The sequence below is a fragment of the Cupressus sempervirens genome, chromosome 7, assembly GCF_028749045.1.
Source record: "Cupressus sempervirens isolate cs-2001-9-10 chromosome 7, ASM2874904v1, whole genome shotgun sequence".
NCBI classification, from domain to species: Eukaryota; Viridiplantae; Streptophyta; class Pinopsida; order Cupressales; family Cupressaceae; genus Cupressus; species Cupressus sempervirens.
The window spans coordinates 668256298-668277710 of record NC_143124.1 but is presented as its reverse complement, the minus strand read 5'-3'; positions in this window follow the sequence as shown (position 1 = coordinate 668277710).

Here is a 21413-nt window from a genome sequence, read left to right as displayed (position 1 = left end):
TATGAAAAGAGATGGAGAGAGGAAATCCCCTTGGCTCAGCCCTCAAGAAACAGGAAAAAAGAAGTTACAAGGAAAACTATTGATCAAAACTGAGAACCTAGCACCAGTAATACTAGAGAAGATCCACTTAATCCTCTTCCTATGAAAGCCAAACTTAAGCCAAAATCAGCCTCAAAAACCCCAGATCACCTTGTCATATGCTTCATCATATCAAGTATGATTGAGAATCATAGAAGGAGATCTTTCCAATATAATTGAGTGTAAGACTTCATGAGCAACCAAAGCCCCTTCCATGGACTCCCTACCTAGAACAAAACCCCCTGCTAATCAGAGATAATGAGAGGCAAAAGTTTGGAAAGTCTTGAAGCAATGGCTTTAGTGAATATTTTTAAAAAATTGTTGCACAATGAGATTGGACTGAAATCTACAAATGAAAAAGGAGTATCCTTCTTGGGAGTTAGAGTGATGAAAGTGGCATTAAATTGTTTTAGTATGTTTGTATGAAGTTTGGATTCCTTAATAGCAAGCAATATATCATTCCTCCAAAAATCCAATATTTTTGCAAAAACAAAGGAGTAAAACCATTTGAACCTAGAGATTTTTTTGGGGCCATATCAAACACTACCTTTCAAATTTCATTGAGAGAGAGAGGTTTCAAAAGCTCCTCATTATGCTGATCCGATACAAGATTCAATATATATTCCAAAATCTCCTTGTGGCCTAAGATATCCCCATATGTAGAAAGTAGATCTTTCAAAAATGAGATGGTTTAATTTCAGGGGTCAAACCATGAGACATTATAGAAAATTTCAAAACCTCAAATTGTTGTAGAATTTTTTCCTTTTCCTGAAAGATATTACCAAAAAATGAAATATTCCACTTTAATATAATTCTTCAAAAACCCCAACTTATTAACAAGTTAAAACATCCTTGAATCCTAAATAAAAGGATATGACTTTCACCATTCACATAATAGAGATTTTAAAAAAATTGTCAGTAAACCACATTGGTTCAATTTTGAAATAGGACCTTGGCCTTGAAAAAGAGCCCATAGGAATGGCCAAGTCGAATAGAAAGTGATTCGAGCCTGTGTAGGGAAGTATAGAACAAATATAACACCCACTCTCCAAAACCCAAACCAAATTAAGAAGAAATCTATCCAAATAGACTCCCACAAACTTGTTGCCTTTCTATCTATTAGACCAAGTAGCAATCTCATTGATCAACTTGTCATCCAATAGAGCATCACCATCAATAAAATCTCTAAAATCTTGTGAAACCTTTGGTGATCGCATCAAATCCCCCACCTTATCTTCCATGCCTAGTGAAGCATTAACCCCCTATCTCAAATTAAAGCAGGAGACAAGAGTCACAATCCAATTTGGAGAAGAGAAAACTACCTGAGATAGACTTCCAAGTAATTGTCAAACCACCTGAATCCCTATTTGAAGGCAAGGTAGAAAAAGCCCATCCATTCCAAGCTTTAAAGAATCTTTCATTACCCTCACTTGACAAATTTGTTTCCTTAAACAAAACTATATAGTGAGAATATTCCAATAAAGAATAAGCTAGAGAATATCAGACTAATAAACTTAAGGAAATACTCATGAATCGGGCTAATGGACATAAATTCAATGGTAGATGCTTCACATGAAACAAACTTGGTCATAGGGAAAAAGAATGTCAAATAAATTCAAATGATACACCTATTTTTGGATATATTTCACATATTGGTAGTATGGACATAAATCTAGAGAATGTAAATCTAGACCTAGACCAGAGATGAGACCTACTATTAATAGAGGGAACCCTACATGCCACAAATGTAGTATCTTTGGACACATTGTAAGGAATTACAAGTTAAAGATCAATTTGAATAATTAGATGTATTTAAAATCAAAATGTCATTTATTTTAAATGCAATATGGGAATTATTGCTGAGAATTATAGATATAGATATAATGGAACAAGAATGAATGGTTCCATTAAAGTAAGAAATGCAAACATTGATAATAAAAGAAAGCAAAATTGATGTGAATGGTGTTAAGGATTAAATGAAGAGGACATAGGTTAGAAAAGAATAGATTGACTCTATTGGATAGATCCCACCAATCTCTACTATGAATTGTTCTTTAGCAACCCAAATGAGTCAAAGACCTGATGGGGAGGATATAGCAAAAAAATTGAAGGCCCTAGAGATAACATCATCTTTTTATGTTATTTTTAGTAAAGTTGAAGATAGAACCTACATTTTTAAATCATGGATCTCAAGTATAGGGTAAGTCCACAAATATGTGAAACCAAAAGGGGCATCTAAGATGCCACCTTTTTTCTAAAAATAATAATTAATGAACTTTGATGAGAAATTGAAGGTAGTTTGACTCAAAATTTCAAGATATGACAAAAATAAAAGTTGTAGTCTTCCAAATCTAGTTTCTAAACTACTTTTTTTTTAAAATGGTAGAGTTCCAGGCCCTCAAAAAGGGGCAGCAAACAAAGTGATAATATTTTTTCAGTAAAAACATAACATAGTGTCAAATGTGCTCACCCTAAAATGCTAACTTTATTTGTGAAATTATTTAATTTCTCTCATCAAAATTTACCTAATATCACATAGTTTATTCCATATTTTAGAGCTAATTTTTTAATTTATTTTTATTTTTTAACAAATTTTGTAAGTGGACACATCCCTAATATGTGAAATATTTGTGTGTTCCCCCTATAAATCATTGAACTTAATAATAAAAATTCAAAACTTAGTTTTTTAAGTGTGTAGAATGGAGACTTGTTTTTAAAAAATCTAAGTTGTTGTGAAACTCAATGAACAATCCAAAATCTAACCCCTATATACTACATGCTGGTTTTTGACCCAAAAAAAATGGACATACATTCAAAATAAATTATAGTTGGAAGGATTAAACTGGTATGAGTTCAAAATAAATTATACGGTTAGATAGCTAACACAAAGATCTAAAATATCATGTAACCTGATTTTATCATTATTCAACCACAAGGAATCCTAGTTGAGAGCACACAAAATGTTAAGAATTTTTTGTATGCTTGTTGGAAAATATGTCACAAACATGGTTGAATCCACCAAGCCTTTGGGTTGGACATCTAAGGAAAATATAAGCCTTAGGATTAGTTAATTTAATACAATAATAAGTGAATTCATATTATAGTGTGAGTGCATTATATAAAAAATAGAGTGTTCACTCTTTAGAGCATTTGTGTTATAGGGCACTCAGGCTATATAAGAAATTTTCAAGGTTTGAATAAATGTGAGAGAGAGGGGGGAGAGAGATATAGAATGGGAAGAGAGCGAGAGTGAGAGAGAGGAATAGAGGAAGAGAGAGGGATAAGATGGGGGAAAGGAGAGAAAGGGATAGGGAGAGAGAGAGAGAGAGAGAGAGAGAGAGAGAGAACGGGATTGAAAGAGATGAAGAGAGAATAAGAGAGGAGGGAGTGAAATTTATGTTTTCACATAGTGTTGTCACTCTATAGCATAATTTTACTATAGTACAATCATGCTATAGTGTGTTTGTGTTATGTGAAACACAAAAAATGGTAATAAATCCATTATACTAATGAGGAAGACCCATATTTTCTATTTTAATGTATGTTCTATATAGTATATCAGACATAAACTTGTTTTTCATGGTGTTGAAGACCACAAAGTACCATATTCTATCAAATTGTGCCATTCTTTTAAGTGTTGGTCTACATTAAAGTGGGAAAGTCAACCATTCATCATCAAAATTGATCACTTGAGGTAAATTTTATCTTTTTTAAAGGAAAAATGTGAGTAAAGAGTCTTTTCTATTATGATTTTACATATAGAAAATATCTATTTTAATTTGTAATTGGTATATTTGAATGATTTAATGTGTATAAATCATCTTCATGCCAAGGGAAAAAAAATACAAATTCAAACACCGAAAGAGTGTGAGAGAGATTTGGAAAATAAGAGGGATAGAATGAGACTATATTATGAACAAAACAAAAATTCTCTCCATTAGAAAGAGATAATTAGAATTAGAAAAACAAAGAGAACAAATGAAACTCATAGACTTAACAAGATGATTGAATTATGAAGATGTTGATGCATCATCTATGATTTCTCAAGTTGAAGTCACTTCATCATATCATGTTGAAGGTACATTGTCATATCATGTTAAAGGCACACCATCATCCAATATTGAAGTCATGATATCATATCATGTTAAAGGTACATCATGTTCTATGCCTAACGGTGTATGTGTCATGTCTTGCCTTGAATCATTTTTTTTTCTTGCTTATGTGGCGAATAGCCAAATGCTAACTTGGTCAAAGATGGTTTAATCTTGATTTAAGATAAATGAAAGTTAACATCTTTTATTAAATGCATTATTTCATGATAAAATACATGATTTTTAATGTTATGATGATGTTGCCATAAGATATGTTCTTAAATGTTGTGATTTAATATCAATGTGATTATGCTAATGTATCCATTTCTTAATGATGTAATTAAGATGTGATATATTGTTTATGATGGGTACTAACTCATTGTTGGTTGTGAGTGTCTAACTGGATGCAAGAATCGTCATGATGAGAGTGTATTTGAGGCAGAGAGGGCTAGCCTCTTGGAAGGGGATGCATCAGATAATCGTGTTGCCACACACACACATCACATAGAATTTTATGTTGTTTGTTTTTGTTTTTCATTACATTTACTAAAGTTAATCTTAAAAGTTTAAGTGAAATTTAGAAGTTGCAATTTAATTGTTTATGAAAGACATATAGAAATGTTTTTATTACATTGAATCACTAACAGAAGAGTTTTGATGTTTTATTATGATATATAAATAAAAGTTCTATTTTGATTTTGTGAATAGAAACTTAGAAGTAAATTTTAATTTTTAACATATATATGTGTGTGCTCATAAAACAAAATTGTTTAAATTTTTTTATTAAATTTATCTTATTAACTTCAAAAAAAATTACAAGGATGAGCCGCACGAGAATTGGTTCAGTTACCATTTTTGGGGTGTTGTTAAAAACAAAGAGGGTTGGGGCATAAACTTTAGCAGCGGCAATAGCTGAGAGGAAGAACGAACAGACGAGGGGATTCTTGGAAGTGAGCAATGCAACATTTTTACCAAGCTCCTGAAACATTTCATTGCTTCTTCTTCTTATTGGATTGCTAAGTTGGGTTTGAATTAATTTGGGCATGGTGTAGCATGCAATGGTGTTCTTATTATTATCTGGTTTAGCTATGAATTCATGGTGACTGTTGGTCAACCAATGCATTCATGTTTAGTCACCATATGCATTCATGTTTTCTTTGATACGACGTGTTTTCCAAATCAAACATGTTTCAAAAATCCTACACTATATGTTGTTAGAAAATTAGAAGGTTAATTACATGTTGGGACTTCCTTGCCGTCAACGAAAAACTCCATTGCCTTCACCGCAAAAACTCCCCTGTTGTGGATTTTTCCCCTCACCACTATTGTCTGTAAAAGAAAGAAACCCTAGTCAAAAAATTATAGATGTCGTTGGAAAAGGGTAGGAAAGTTTACAGTAGAGGATTCAATTTCCAGTAAAGGATTCCCTCATTAAGAGTAGAAAATGTAGCGAATACAAGTCTTAGGTTTGAAGGACTGAGTCAAAACTGAAGCACAAATAAAGAATTGAATGGGATTTAATCATAATTTTTTACCCTATTCAATTAATGTGGTACATTACATCTATGAAACTTGAACATGAACCTCAGAAATAGCAAATGTATCTTCTTTTGAAACTTTTTGAATTCTCAAAGCGTTACCAAACTGTTTGAATAGGTATTTAAATTTTGGAGTTGGAAATTTTTTCCATCATAGGTATTTAGTTGTAATATTTATAACTAGAGTTTGTGGACGAACCTACTACCCAAAACTCCTTGAGTTTAGGACATCCATTCGTGCTGATAGGTGTTTGAACTAAACATTGAGTTGCTCCTTCTAGCTGTTTAGTTATGCTAGTTGAAGTTATTATCTAAATGCTTAAGCTATATGAATGAGTTGCTCTCCTAAATTTATTCAAGACAAATGTTTCCTTACATAAGAAAACTCTTCTTTTAATACAAAAAAAACTTAGTTTCTTTCAGGGTATTATAAACAATATTCATTATTTTCCTTGATGAAATATGACATGTGATTATAGAGTGTTGTTAAGGTTTGAAATAACTAGTAACCAATAGTGATAAAATTGCCTTAGCAAACTGTTGTTTGGTTCGAATAATTTTAGCTTCCAAAATGTATTTTTGCCAGTGTTTAGATTGAACTAGAGAATATTAGCAATTATTAGGTTAATTGAATTATGGTTCTTTCTTTTTATTTATTATCTACAACCAAGTATTAATTGAATTGTTGGAGGCTGTTTGAGGTTATTTTGTCAGTATGTTTTTTTAGCATCTCAGTGCTTGACTAACCACAAAGAATAAGAACATATGAGTGTTATACTACTGCAATAGTTCAATCACTACAAGACCTAGACTAAAATTATGTGATCAAAACAAATCTTCAGTTTAGAAATGAAAGTGTTGTTGAGTTTTTAGCCCATCCTCTAGAAATACAATATAATCAGCATCAGTTCAGACCTCCTGTTGAAAGTCAGCATGAAAATGTGTATTTTCCTTCATGGCTGGGTGCAAAGTAGCAATATTGGGAAGGATAGAATGGATACTTCATGTTTAGTTTCTTCTATCTACTAATTTTGTAGAATGGATACATGTTGTTCTTGTTTCTTCTACTATTAAATTTGGCTCTATAAGTGCTTGGCCAAGCCATTTGATTTTTCTCATTTAATTATGTGGCCTAGATAATGCATGTGTGTGTGTGTGTGTGACTATGCTTATTTGGTTTTACTACATATGTGTAGATGTATAGTTTTATTTTTTATTCCCTACTACATTCTATGATTAGGCTACGAGGCACATGTTTGCATGTAGTGCGTTTCATGGTTGCACTGGATCCATCTGATCCTTCTTGTTTTGGGAAGCTAGGTTTCCCATGCCAGGGTCGAGGCATTCTTCATGACAAGAAGAATCTTGGGGGAGTAATCACTCTGTGATTGGCAAGGTAAAAGTGCCTAGACCACAGTCCCATCTTAGATAGCAGATGGGTGACATCCTATGGCTTGGGAGATAGGTTTCACTGAAAGACTCAATAGGAAAGGATAACTTAGTTTTTATTGTATCTTTCATCCTTGAGATGAACTGATCTATGTGATTGTATAAGAGAGAAAAATGTAAATTCTAGAAACTGATGTAAAATAGTACACTGTAATTTGATGTATGTTGGATCAGCAACCTGGTTTTATATGGTATTAGGTTCTCGACATACCATGAGATGTGTTAAAGTGATTAGTCATCACCATCATGATGTAACATTGAACATTCTTAAATATGTTAAAGATGTGATATTGCAGATCAACTCCTTAATGTTTGCATTATGCTAATAAAGTAATTGTTATTATTGATTTTTTCACATTGTTTTTTATTAGATAAACAGGTTTTACAGGGAACCTGAAACTCAAAAGTTAGTACATAAGAAGGTTGATAATAAGCGTGATAGCCCAACCAAAAAAGTTTAAGTTCAAAGGCTGATAATAAGCATTAAGCCTAGCCAAAGGAAAAAGTACTGAGAAAAGACCAGGAAAAGGAAACAGACAAAGCCACGGCCAAAAGCCAGCACAAAAAGCCAAAAGATAGCGAAAAACAAAGGAACAGACAAGAGTTATTCCTCGTTCTTTCGCTTCAGATCCTACATCACCTGAGCAGCCTCAAAGGCCTGTTGATTCTCCTCCATTTTCATCTGTTGCCCTCTTTGATTCCCCTGGTCCTATACAGGAGTGGAGTTGTCCTTTGCAGGGTCGTCCTTCATTCTGGCCTCGTCTCTGTCATTTCCATCCTCATCCTCGTGTGTTTCTCTGTCTTTGATCCAGCCCATAAGAGAGATGATGTTGTTGTTGATGGAGCTTAACAAGGAAAACATCTGGTTGGCAAGGTTGTGATTGTAGTTTTCCAGATTGTGTATCCTCTGTTTCGCCAAAGTGAGCCTATCAGCCGAATTTGTCCTCCTATTGGCATCCATTCCTTCCTTTGTTGCCTCAATATGTTTCAAATGGTCTTTAACCTCCTCGAGCTCGTGGAAGAGCCATTTGATTGATCTAAAATTATTTATCATGCTATTGCGAGCATTATTTAAGAGATTCATCCCTGTCTCCCTAGCTCCATCTGAAATAGCCACAATCGTCGGATCAATTAATTCTTCCAGCTGTTGCTCTTCTTGATTATCCACTAGGATTTGTGGATTGATGACCTCCCTAAAGATTCCCATTTTGGCAGTCTTGACATTGAAATTAATCCACACTTTCCTCCTGTCATTGGTTTGCACTTCCCCTTCCGCATACCCAGCTTTCTCCTCTTTCGATTGGTTCTCTTCCATTTTTTCTTCAATTTTGTTGATATGGAAATTTTAATTAGGATATGGTTCTTACAGTATGCACTCCCTTATTTCATGTTGAAGGCACAACATTAATGCATCAAGTGTGTAACAATCCATCTTACTATCAAGGCACTTTGTCTTTGGTGTAAGACCTCCACAATCCACCCATAATATTGTTGATGTTAGTAATATTGATCCCACTTAAGAGATTAGATAGCCTTCTACAAATTATTATAGAAAGCAAAAATATTTTATTGATATTGATACTAATATTTTGCACTAATGCCTAACAATATTCCAAAGCATACTTGTCAAGGAAATGTTAGTCATATTTGGAGATTAGCTTTGGAAGAAATAAATCTAATGGGAAGATGTCAACTATTTGTTGAAATGATGAGAAATTTTGAATTTAGGCCAACCATGAAGATTCTTGGACTAAGAACAATAGATGAGTCAAATGAAAAAAACATTGTAAAGAATCTAATGACTGTGTATGAGAAATTGGGCTCTACATCACACACCAAAGACAGTAATGTCACAAGATGTTGACTCAGATAAAAACTAGTAAGCACCCAAATGAAGAAATCTTGACTCATTAGAAACACAAGAAAAATATTTGAAATATGTATGAGTTCTCTAATAAAATTCATGTGAAGGCATGAAAGAGTGGAAGATCTACCAAAAAATGACTTATGAACATTTTCCAATAGACTATCATGAATGGATAAAGCAGTTAGTGAAGCTTTGAAATCATTGATGGTAGATTTTTGGAATAATAACATGCAAATTTCCTTGAATCAAATAGATGGTGTAAGAAGGATAATTGGTAGTTGAATCTGTGATCAACATTCAAAACATTTTTTGGATTCAACTTTGACACAATTATTTTTCAAATTTATATGTATGTATCCTCAAATCAAAATTAGTCAAAGATATTTTGACATGGGTAAACCTTTTTAAATTAAGATAAATCACACATGCATGACATATTTTTGTAGGGTACATATAGAATTTTCTAACCATTTGGATTTTTTTAGGTGTGTGTGTGTGTGTGTGTGTGTGTTTGCATTCTAATATTGATTTACAAGATTGTAACATAAATGATCCACCTATATCTTTGAGGAGATTCATAGCTACCATTTTATGTGAAAGAGGGGATGGTAAAAATATTTACAAATTTTCATGCTTGAATATTTCATACTTGAATAGTACATGCATAATTTGTGGTGGTTTGCAATGTTTATTGATTTGTCAACATATGAAGAGTACACATGTAGTTAGAGATGAAATAGTAGATTTTGGAAAATATAAGATTGTGACATATTCTCTATAAGATGGAAAATAGGGTAAAAGATGTGATTTAGTGATTGAAAAGATTCCATTGTATGAGTTCATTAAAAAAAATTGTGAAAATTTTATTTAAGAGTATGCATGGCATACACATAGAGCTCGATGGTTGGATTTTTAATTCAAGTTGTGCAATAACAAATTTGTACTCGATATCATTGTTTTAGGTGTGGAACTCATAGAGAACTACAAGATACAACCACAAAATGAGGTACAAGAATAGTATTATGCATCTCAACAAGTTTCCATATTTGTTCATATAACATGCATGCATTCACTTGTTATTATAGAGGAGGATAGGAAGATGTTGAGGGGTATTATTTCTACATTAGTGGTGATCTCTCACATTATATTGGGCTTGTACATGGTTGCTTTCAACTATTTTATAATGATTTGTCTAACCATAGCATAGCATATCATCAACACATCATCTAGTCAAATAATTGTGCACCACAATTAAATAATTCTTAGATGTTTTACTAGTTGAGTAGGATGCATAAGATCACTGGTATTCAATATATGTAGGGTTTCACAAAGGTGGGTCATGGAAAAGGAGAATAAAAAGAGTTTTATCTAATGAAGGATTAAAGTACAAATATGAAGCAACATTGTAAGATTCAAGAAGTATTATCATGTGGTGTAACACTACAATGGGTCTAGGTAACTAAGGTGAGTCTATGGCTCATAGAGTTTTTTGGTTGATAGATCAAACCAACATTACAATGTATGAGAATTTTTGTACACTAACAAGATTGAGTGAGCTATACTCTTTTATAAGCTTTGATGTTAGTTCATGGAGTACTGACATATGACAAATAACATGTTTTTTCCCACCATGTGCAGATGAATATTGCGATGGGTGCAAGTTGACTAAATGGGTTGACAAATGGCATATACAAGTTTTGATCCCACTTGACTCTTATCATCCCCAAGATAAATTCAAATGGTATAGATAGAATCATCCATTGACTTTGACTGCTTGTCTAATTTGGTGCAACTAAGTAATATATCAATGTTAAATTAATATGTAATTTTTCACTTGAAGCTAACTATTTGGTAAATTAATGGGCACCTTATGTTTATATCATTGTAGACCATGTTTTTATTATTATTGAATTTGAAGATAGTGAAGAAGGGACATATTTTTTTATTTTTTTTTGGTGGTGAGGGAGAAAAGAAATTGGATCACTCGGTTATAGATGGTGAATATTTAGAATACCCTATAGGAGTAGTAGTTGTAACTGGTACATGGCTTAGACATTATGGTATGAAGAAACCTAAGTTGTGGTTATTCAAGGATTGGCAGAAACACAAGAATATTCTTAATTATTCCAACCTTTTCATTTCATCAAATTTCCACTTGATCAAATATGGAGGAAAACTCGTAATAGGACCCTATTGAATGTTCATGAGTTAAACCATGAGGCAATACTTGAAACAATAAAGGGTTGAGAAGATCTAACTAGTTCATTGTATTGAATGTAATTAAAAAATCATTGAATGTGACTTTTAAATTTCAATACATGTACTTATATGTTTTTGGGCAGGATTGGAGGTTCTCTCCTTAGCTCTTTCCTACTAGTGTCCCTAAGAGATAAGTTGTAAATAGACATTAATATCACTAATATAAAGAGATGTAGATCGTTGTCTAATCTAGTGATATGTCGATTTTATGACATTAAATTCTAGTATAAATGTATTCAATTAAGGATTTCATGTATACAACTAAAGTTATAATTGCTAGTTGGCTTTGATGTTCATAATTAATGTTATCTTCTTCTACTTGTCCTTTATGAAACTACACCAAATATGCCAAATAATTCTACAAGATTATAATGGAATAAAGAGATATATTCTATATTGATTTATGTCAAAATACAATACTGTATGAAATGGGGAGCCTAGGTTCAAAGTTTGGGGAGTATTTTCTTTGTAAAAGTGGCCTAGTTAGGTCTTGGACATTAGTAAATAGCCTTGTTTGGTCTGGTTGGTCCAAAGGATTCATAGTAAAGCTTGGGATTTGTTATGTAACTTTGAAAAGGGTATTTTAAATAATAATTTGTTTGGGATTTTTTTTTGGAAAAGTTTGGAGAAAAGGGCAAAAATCGGGTTTTGGAGGCCTAGTTTGGCACATAGTTGGGGTTTTGAGTACAAAAAAGTTACTTGGTGCCAAATCATCAACTCTATTGGCTCTATTTGGTTGATTAAATGGTATTGGGGACCTTGTTTTTCCTATTTATCATCAAGAACATTTTGGCACATACTACACCAAAGTGTTCCCAAGGTGCACTAAATCAAATCAAGTAGCAATTTTTTGGAGGTTGATATTGTGGACCTTGTGATGGGCATCAAAGAAGCATTAAGTAGAAAAGGACCATCTAGGGAATGTAGTATGTAAATCAGTTTTGGGATGTTCCATTTGGTTTCCATTTGGTAATCCCATTTTTCTGGGTGAAAATTCTTGAAATGTTGCTCAATTAAAAGTTGCTCAATGGTGTGTCTTTCAAATTGTTCATCACAGAACCAAATCATCAGCTCCATTAGCTCTGGTTGGTTGGGTAAGATGATGAAAGAGAATCTTAGGTCTTTAAGAAATCTTTCATTAACCAAAAATATTTATTGTTTTCTATACTAGTATTTTGTTTGCTAAGTATTTGCTATTGCTTGTGTTTTCATGCTATCCATGATTGTCATCATGTCTAGGACCTATCCTAGATCCTTGTCCTAAGTGTAGTAGTTTTTATGTTTTGTCTGCTTTAATTTCTATATATATTTTGTGGTCCTTATTTTCCTATTGTTTCATCCAATGTAGCATGTTTTTCTAGTTGGTGTGGTTTCTTGTGATTACGTAGTATCTTGTAATGCCCCACCCAAAAATCCTTGGAAACAAGGATAAACAAAGATTACATTTTTTTAAAGATAAAGAATAGGTACAAGATAATAAAAACATAAGATCACAAAGATTGCAATGGAATACTAAAACAAACCACCAAAGATCCCCAAGAGTTCATCACTAACAACATGTTCATTTCCATCTACTTATGAATTTTCAATAATGGGTTACACTTTTTTTTCCTAAACTAATAGTGAACTATGAATTTTCAATAAAACTTTCACTTTTGGATGCAAATTTTCATTTAACAGTTAGGAATTTGAAGATGAAGTAAATTAGATTGTTTTAGGATTTTCTGTGTAGATTTTATATATATATAGGGGCAGCAAGGGTGGGGTCGCAGGGGTGCGTTAGGGCCATCTCGATTCGATGAATTAACTGATTGAGGCTTCCCAACCATCCATTTGATTAGTGAAGTGAAGAATGCAGTGGGGTTGGTTACCTACTCTAGTACTCAGATTACCCTAACCTACCACAATTTCCAGTTTGCCAGGTCCCTTCCCGACTATGCCAGATTGATGATACATATATATACATACATACATACATACATATATATATATATATATATATATTTATTTATTTATTTATTTATTTATTTATTTATTTTTAATTTTAATTTTTGGAATTGATTTGATTGAATTATTTTCTCTCACAAAAAATTGGCATGTTATCAAAAACCTAATTTTTAAAGAGTGACACTATTTTTGACACAACTTTTTTTCTACAATAATATTAATGTTATTCTTTCAAATTTAGTTTGTTAAAATCCATACCAAAATCATGGAGGTGGTCTAATGTATTTATCCTTAGTATTTCATATTTTATTTGTGTTTAAAGTTGACCTAACTCTAATTTTGAAATACATGGTTTTTGACACAGGTAACTTATTATATATTTATCCAATTTCAAATTTTCTTTTTCTGATTAAAAGAGGACTCAAATACAAATACTGTAGTTATTTTTTGAAAAAAATTAGTCTCTTAGTTACTATTTTTCCATGAGCATCCAATATTGAGATTTATTTTTAATAACGAACCTCTATTCAATTCACATCAAAAAATGTAAACCTAAAAAATTCAAAATATATCAAATCCATAGTCATTAGAAAGCTCATTCTTAGTATTTGTGTCATGAAAAATGATATGTCCTTATTGCTCCGTCTAAACATAGCAATTGATCCTAGAATCCATGAAAACAACTAAAAATCTTATAGCCTTTGTAGGAGACATCTACTTTGCTAGTTTTGATAGAAACTAACTTTCTATTGAAAGTTTTGGAAAAGTTTCGATAGAAAAATAATTTAGTTAGTTTCAAATAGAAACTATTTAGGCAAAAAATTCAGCTTTAGTTTTGATATAAACTATTTAGGTTGTGTTTAGTTTTGATCGAAACTACCTTCAAGAGTAGTTTCAATCAAAACTTTTGTAGTTTCTATCAAAACTATGTGAGTACTTTCTATCAAAACTTTTGGGGCCAAAAAATTGTCTTTCTTCTTCCTACAAAAAAATGTAATCTACTATTGTGGTTTCACCCCTTATACATGAGTTAAACATACAAGGTTCATTCCATCAATATACTAACAAGGTTACAATGTTCATTTTAAATTTAAAACATAGGTTTCCTAAATGATTAAACTATACAAGTTTGTTTACCAAATGCATAGAGCATGAGTGAATTCATGAATAGGCATCATCAAATTAGGCTAAGTCTGAATCTTGAACTCCTAAAATAAGACTAAGTCTAAAATCCTGCCAACTTTAAAATTTTGGAATTTTTATCTCAACTCCTATAGAGCTAAAACCTGTATCGAATGAATCATTGTATATATAAAATATATCTTAAGTAGAAGAAAGAAGAGGAAAAAAAGTATACCACTTATACTTAAAAGATATATTTTATATATAACCAAAGAACCCAAAGAATTAGTAAGATACATCTTACTAAAGTCATATGATACTTCTCACTATGGTGTGATACTTTACTAGTATTGTATGACATTATATATAACTAAAGTATGATACTTTACCAGTATCATACAATATTTTGCATAACTGTAGTGTGATACTTTACTAGTATCATATGATATGTTGTCCTATTGTCGCCCAAGACTAGAAGCAAGGTTAAATGGCTAGACTAAGAAGAAAATAATATTAGAACCTCCACACCCAGGAATACCAGAACCACCAAACTCAAGGAATGAACACTTTAGAACATCAGAAGCATACAGAAGGTCTAGCTAACTCACATAAACAAAATGCTACTCTAAAACATGATAAATAGTATTGCAATCAAGTAGAGAAACATCCTCAAAGGATAGATGTACATAAGAAACATCTCAAGAAGGAAAGTGCAAACATTTGATTAAACCAAATGCAATCAACCGTGTTCATTTCATCCCTACCACAATGGCATCATGAGACCTCAAAGATCCCACCTATAGCTGTGAGCATGAATGTCAATTTTCCAACAAGATCATCAAAGTTGTCTCATGAGATCTTTCTTACCAATAACCATCAATTATCATCAATAACAAGTACATTTGACATGCTAATCTACTAATAGCATCACTAATGCAAAGAAGTGGTAAGAAAAATCAACTAAGTAATAAGATGCATCATTGTGATAAAAGAATGCATCAAGTAACATACTAAACATCATCTAAACATGATATCAAATGTATCCAAGGTAAATCATAAATCACAAGAGAACATACTTTGAATACACTAAAATACCAAGTGAACATCTAGCACTGGCCTCAAAAATAGAAGTAAATTGTCTTTGTACACTAGTCCCCAACAGTGTTATAGGTAGCTATGCCTCCCAACCATGTGGTACTTATAGGCCCACACCTGTCATGCTCATGGAGATAAGTACCCAACCATAATCACATAATAAAATCACCCATGGATAACAAATATGCCAATCAAGACCATCATACCAACATCTATATGATCATGAAGACAATGCAGTAATCAAGTCACTAGTTAGATCCACTAAGGATAACTATGTAGGGACTCAAGTGGAATGTCATTACTTGTCATCAGGTAACACAAGTACTTTGAGACTTTAATCAACTCCCTTAGGAGGCCAAACTTGGAATATATCTTCGATCAACTCCCTCAGGAGACCAGATGCCATACCTTTGATCAAATCCCTCATGAGACTAGTCACACACCTTTGATAAAATCCGTTGGGAGGCAAGGTGTTCCATAATCTTATCTTGCATTAAATTCATTTATCCATTATTTAAATTGGTTTTAACTTATTAGAACCTCTTCACATTACCTTGTTGGCCATTTCCAAGTCGGGGTACACGAGAAGCCACTCCACCACCTACCCTACATACCCATGGTCATCACATGATGAGTTCCCATAGGAAACACAAGTTTCCCAACTTGAACTACAAATGAACAATCCCTCAACTGGCCTATATCAAGGGATTTGGGTCTCACAAGATCCTATCATACACATGTGCACATGCTCGTGTGTGGACACAACCAACTTCATGAATGTAATTACATAATTCCAACACAAGGGCGGGATATGAGAAATTAAAAAAATGATACAAATATAATAATCTCACTCAATCAGCCCATAACTGGGAGTTCAAATTCTATAGGAATCCCAGTGAGGCAATTAAATACCAAACATCGTGAACTTACTCAACCAGTCTAAATCTGGGAGTATGGATTCTACATGAATCCCAATGATGGTAAAGTAAAAATATGGTCATATTGGAAGCCTAACAACATTCTAGATCCATGACCAAAACAAATGCCAAGATACATCTAAGAAAACTAGGTGACACGCAAAATGAGGTGATGTGAAAACTACTCAAAAATCAATATTTTCTTAACTTGAAAAAATTAAAACACATTATCCAAATGGTTTCCAAACTCCCAAAAATCAAATAAAAATAAAATTCCAATCTCATATGCAAAAACGGCCAACATAATGGCATAAAACTTCAAATTAAAACCCTCAAAAATACTAAAATATTTGTACCCACCCAATCGGGTAGAACTAGCATACCAAAATGGATGGGAACACTACTTCTCAACCTCTAATAAATTTACTATCAAGAGAAGGAACTAATAGGGCCAAAATAATAAAATAAGAGAGCCCTAGCTCACAACCAAAGGGGCTAAAACAAGAATGAACACCACAAAATAATGGGAACATCAATAACAATGAAACGTTTGACAAAGGAGTTTAATGCTCTAATTCCAACGAGCCTATCCTCGTGATGATCCTACGAGCATAGATCTCACAAAAAACAAATTTCCAAATGCTCACAAGGATTTTGAGGGATTTGCTCCAAAATTCTGAATTTCCAAAATGAGAAGAGAGAATAAAGTCACTTTTTGCCAATATAAGCATTTTTTACAAAGTGAAATATAAATTAGATTATTTAAATTTAAATAATCTAATTGGCTCCCTTAACCCAAATAAATCTAACAATTTCGATTGAATTGGAATTCAACTACGAAAAATTAAAATAAATTAAATCAATTATAAAATTCTCATTAAACTATTAAATCACAATAATTAATAATAACTTTCGCAACCATTATGAACTTCTAATTGCACATATACTTCATTGGTCTAGTCACAAATTCATAATGAATCTGGATTTAGCAATTAACTAGAGGGTTTATTATTTTAATTTAAAAAGATACATCACCCATACAGGGATAGCATTGGCTCAGTATGAATAGTCAAATCACTAACTCCATGTGCCATAGTCAGGGATATAAGCCATGCACACTAAACAACTTGATCAAGTGTAGATACACAATAATAATATAGCCAAAGCAACAGTGTGCAAAATTGTGTAAATTATCATTTAATTAATTTTATTAGAATAATCTATTTAAATCATTCATTTGCATCATAATAAAATTTTACTACAAGAATGATGTAAATATCCATAGCATAGGCACATAACAATAAAGCCAATAATATTCATCAATGATCCAGAACCATAATCTCATCAATCAACCATAAGAATAAACAACCAGTGAATGCAACAATAATCAAATCATTTCAAGGGCATAAACCACTCACGATTCCCAACAATGATCACTTACAAAGCATGATCATCAAGGTAGAATCCATCAAGATGAATTATAGAAATCAAATGGGAGAGGCACTACACATCTTTCACAATTAGTAGTCGACTCCTAACACATGTGTGGACCTACCTCCAAGTGTGCATGGTTTTATATTGTCCTTTGCATGGATTTTAATTACACTTCCAAGTCTAGACCTAAATTATAATTAAATTCTTGACTAGTCAACTTGTGGCTTGTCTAGCTATAAAAGAAGCTTGGTTAGATGTAGGAAAACATGTTAGGATGATGGTGAATAATTCTTAGAGGATAAAAGGTAGAGGATGCAAGCTGAGGGTCTGTAATTATAAATTATTATTTTGTATAAGGTCGCAACCTAGAAGGCATCATAAATGGGCATGTTGTGGTTTATTTTTATGTGAAATGAAATAAATACACCTACAAATGTGTTTCATCTAGCTTGGTGTTCTCTGTGGTTTCACTAATTTTTTGTATAAGCTTTCATGTGCATCTCTAAGTAGGGTAGGGTTGAAGGTTTAAGTTGAGTTTATCCCTAATGTTGTTATAGAATCTTCCTTAATCCATGTGTTAGGTTGTATTAGAGTTCTTTCTCTCTTGAGGCTTGGATCATGGAGAACCTTGTTGAATTTTTTTGTAGGGTGGAAGATTTGAAATCTGACCTATAACTTGCAGAAGGTTATGATATGCAAGAACTATTGTCAAGATGGTTCATGGTAGAGGAAATGTTGAGGTGGATTGCAATGAGACTTAAATTTGTTGAGACAACACAAAGAACAGGTGTACATCTCAAAATTGTTAGTGATGATGAAGAGGCATCATTGAATCCTAATCTTGAACGTGAGGTTGAACAAGATGAGGAAAGGCTTTTGAGAGTTTTGTCTAGGGTGAATGTTAGGTGTATTGTTGAATTTTATTGCTATGATAGAAATCTTGAGAAAAATATTGTATTGGATTGGATCGCTAAGATGGACAAATAATTTGAGTATAAAGGTACTCCTAATAACAAGAAGGTTAAGATAGCAGACACAAAGTTGAAGTGTCATGCTTCACTTTGGTGGGAACATTTATAAACAAAGAGACAGAAAAGGGGAAAGAAAAAGATCAAGACATGGAAGAAGATAATTGGAAAAATGAAAAAGAAGTTTCTCCCTACTAATTACCAAGTTAATTTGTTGAGGAAAATATAGAATTTAACGCAAAAGGACATGAGTGTGAAAGAGTATACTAACAAATTCTACATATTGGATATCAGATCTAGACATGTGGATAATGAAGTTGAGAAAAAGGCTAGATAACTGAATGGTTCGAGGATGTAAATTCAAGATGAGGTCAGCTATGTTAAGATGGACAATGTAGAAGAAGCATATCAATATTTTTGAAGGTTGAAGAAAGATTGGCAAAGAGACATGATTAAAGACAAAGAGGAAGAGGTGGAATATTTTAGAGAAGTAGAGGCATAACATATGAAGAAAGTAGCAAATCTAATAGTGCAATGCAAGATAAAGAAAATTTGGAATGGAAGGAAGAACCTACCGGTCAAAGAGGTACTTACATTAGATGTAGCTATATTGGTTACACTAGAAATAATAAAGGTGGAAAAAGAGAGGAAAGATCTTGGTTTAAAGGTATTTTTTACAGATGTGGTGAAGAAGGACAAAGATTCTGAATGTAATAACTCTAGAAATAAGATTGGAGGAAATAGTGGAAGCACTTTGTCTTGTGAAGAAGTTTTTGAAACACTTAATGAACCTAAAAATGGTGAGAATCTAATGTTAAGAAGGATCTTGTGGAATGAATAAGTTGATGGAGAACCTATTTTGAGAAGAAGTTTGTTCAAAACTAGATGTAAGATCACTAGAAAATGTTGTAAGGTAATCATTTATAGTGAAAGTTTTGATAATTTGGCATCTAAGGAGTTGGTTAATAAGTTACAATTGCAGAGATTGAGACATTCTAAGCCTTGTCATGTTGCTTGGATCCAGAAGGAGCATAAATTACTTGCAAGTGAGAAATGCCTTATTTAATTCAAAATTAGGAATTATCATGATGAAGACTTGTGTGATATTATGCCTATGGATTTTTTCATATTCTTTTGGGTAGACCTCGAAAATATGATAGACAAGCTTTGCATGATGATAGATTGAATAGTATACTATTTGGATAGATGGAAAGAAGCAAATATTGTTGCCTTTGGTAGAAAAAGTGGATGACAATCAGTGTACCATAGTCAAAGTATGTTTGGTTGAAGGTAATCAATTTGCTAGAGATATGAAAGAATTGAATGTTTTCTTTTCTTTGATTCCTAGAAAGAATGAGAAACTAGATGAGCTAGAGTATGCACCTAAGATTGAATTCTTACTAGTGAAGTTTCAAGACATTATTTATGAAAATGTACCTGATGGTTTACTACCTGTGAGAAGCATAATTGATTGTATGGATTTGATACCTAGAGCTAGTTTACCAAATAAAGCACCACATATATTGATATCTATTGTAATGCCCTGCCAAGGGATCCAAAGAATTAACCTAAAGTTTCACTAAGTTTGGTAGCAATTTTTTTTTTTAACATGAAAGTTATACCATACACATAGTAACAGAAGCAATAACAATATTTAACTAAAAGTAAACATAAACATAAATAACAGGTTACATTCTTAAAAGATCCCTTAATGTTGAATCACATCTAAATTAACTATTAATGATTCCATCTAATACTACATCCACATAAAATAATAATGAAAAGTCCAACATTCTTAAACAATATACTTTGTTTCTAAATGTCCCTTAATAAATTACATTTCAGAATGCTCATTCATCCACTGTACATGTCACAAGGTATGAATGGCTTAAAAGAATATACATGTGTGAAGTAAAGTACATCATCCTATTCTAATCCATGATGCAAGTGCAATAAAGTAAATGAAACCAAATACCATACATGATACATCATCCTAGAAGATATAAACATCCATCATAGCAGATAACCATAAATCATAACACATAATTATCTAAGTGCACGGTTCCTCCCAACTGTAAATAGCATCATTAGACCATCATGGGCCCTAGCCATCCCTCCATGCGTAACATTCCAAATCACCGAAGAGATCATCAGTATTAACATAGTAGGAATGTCACTCCTAAAACATACTACCACATATGTAGAAAGAAATCTAACATGCCACAACATATGCATAAGAAATCTTAATCATGTAAGTAAAGCATAAGATAACATCATCCAACATATGCTAATCATCAATATAAGGATACGTGTCCACCATCAAAATCCATGAATAGAATGAAGATAGATGCCAACAAAGAATGCATCAGCCACGGTGTCTCATACAGATCTCAAATGGTAAGAGTGAAAAAGCACTACCACCCGACCGCGTGGAACCTAAATGGTCCACTCCCACTGTGCTGAGGAGATAATCTCAAGTCCCAAATAGGTTATCAAATCACATAGCACAAATATTCTCTAAGTCCAGGAATCCTAAAAGTATACTAACTCAAGGTTTCTAATCACAAACTGACATCTAATCCCAGAGGCACAACAAAGACATGTAGGAAACCTACTATGCAAGCAGGAAAGTGTCATCACACGGATCA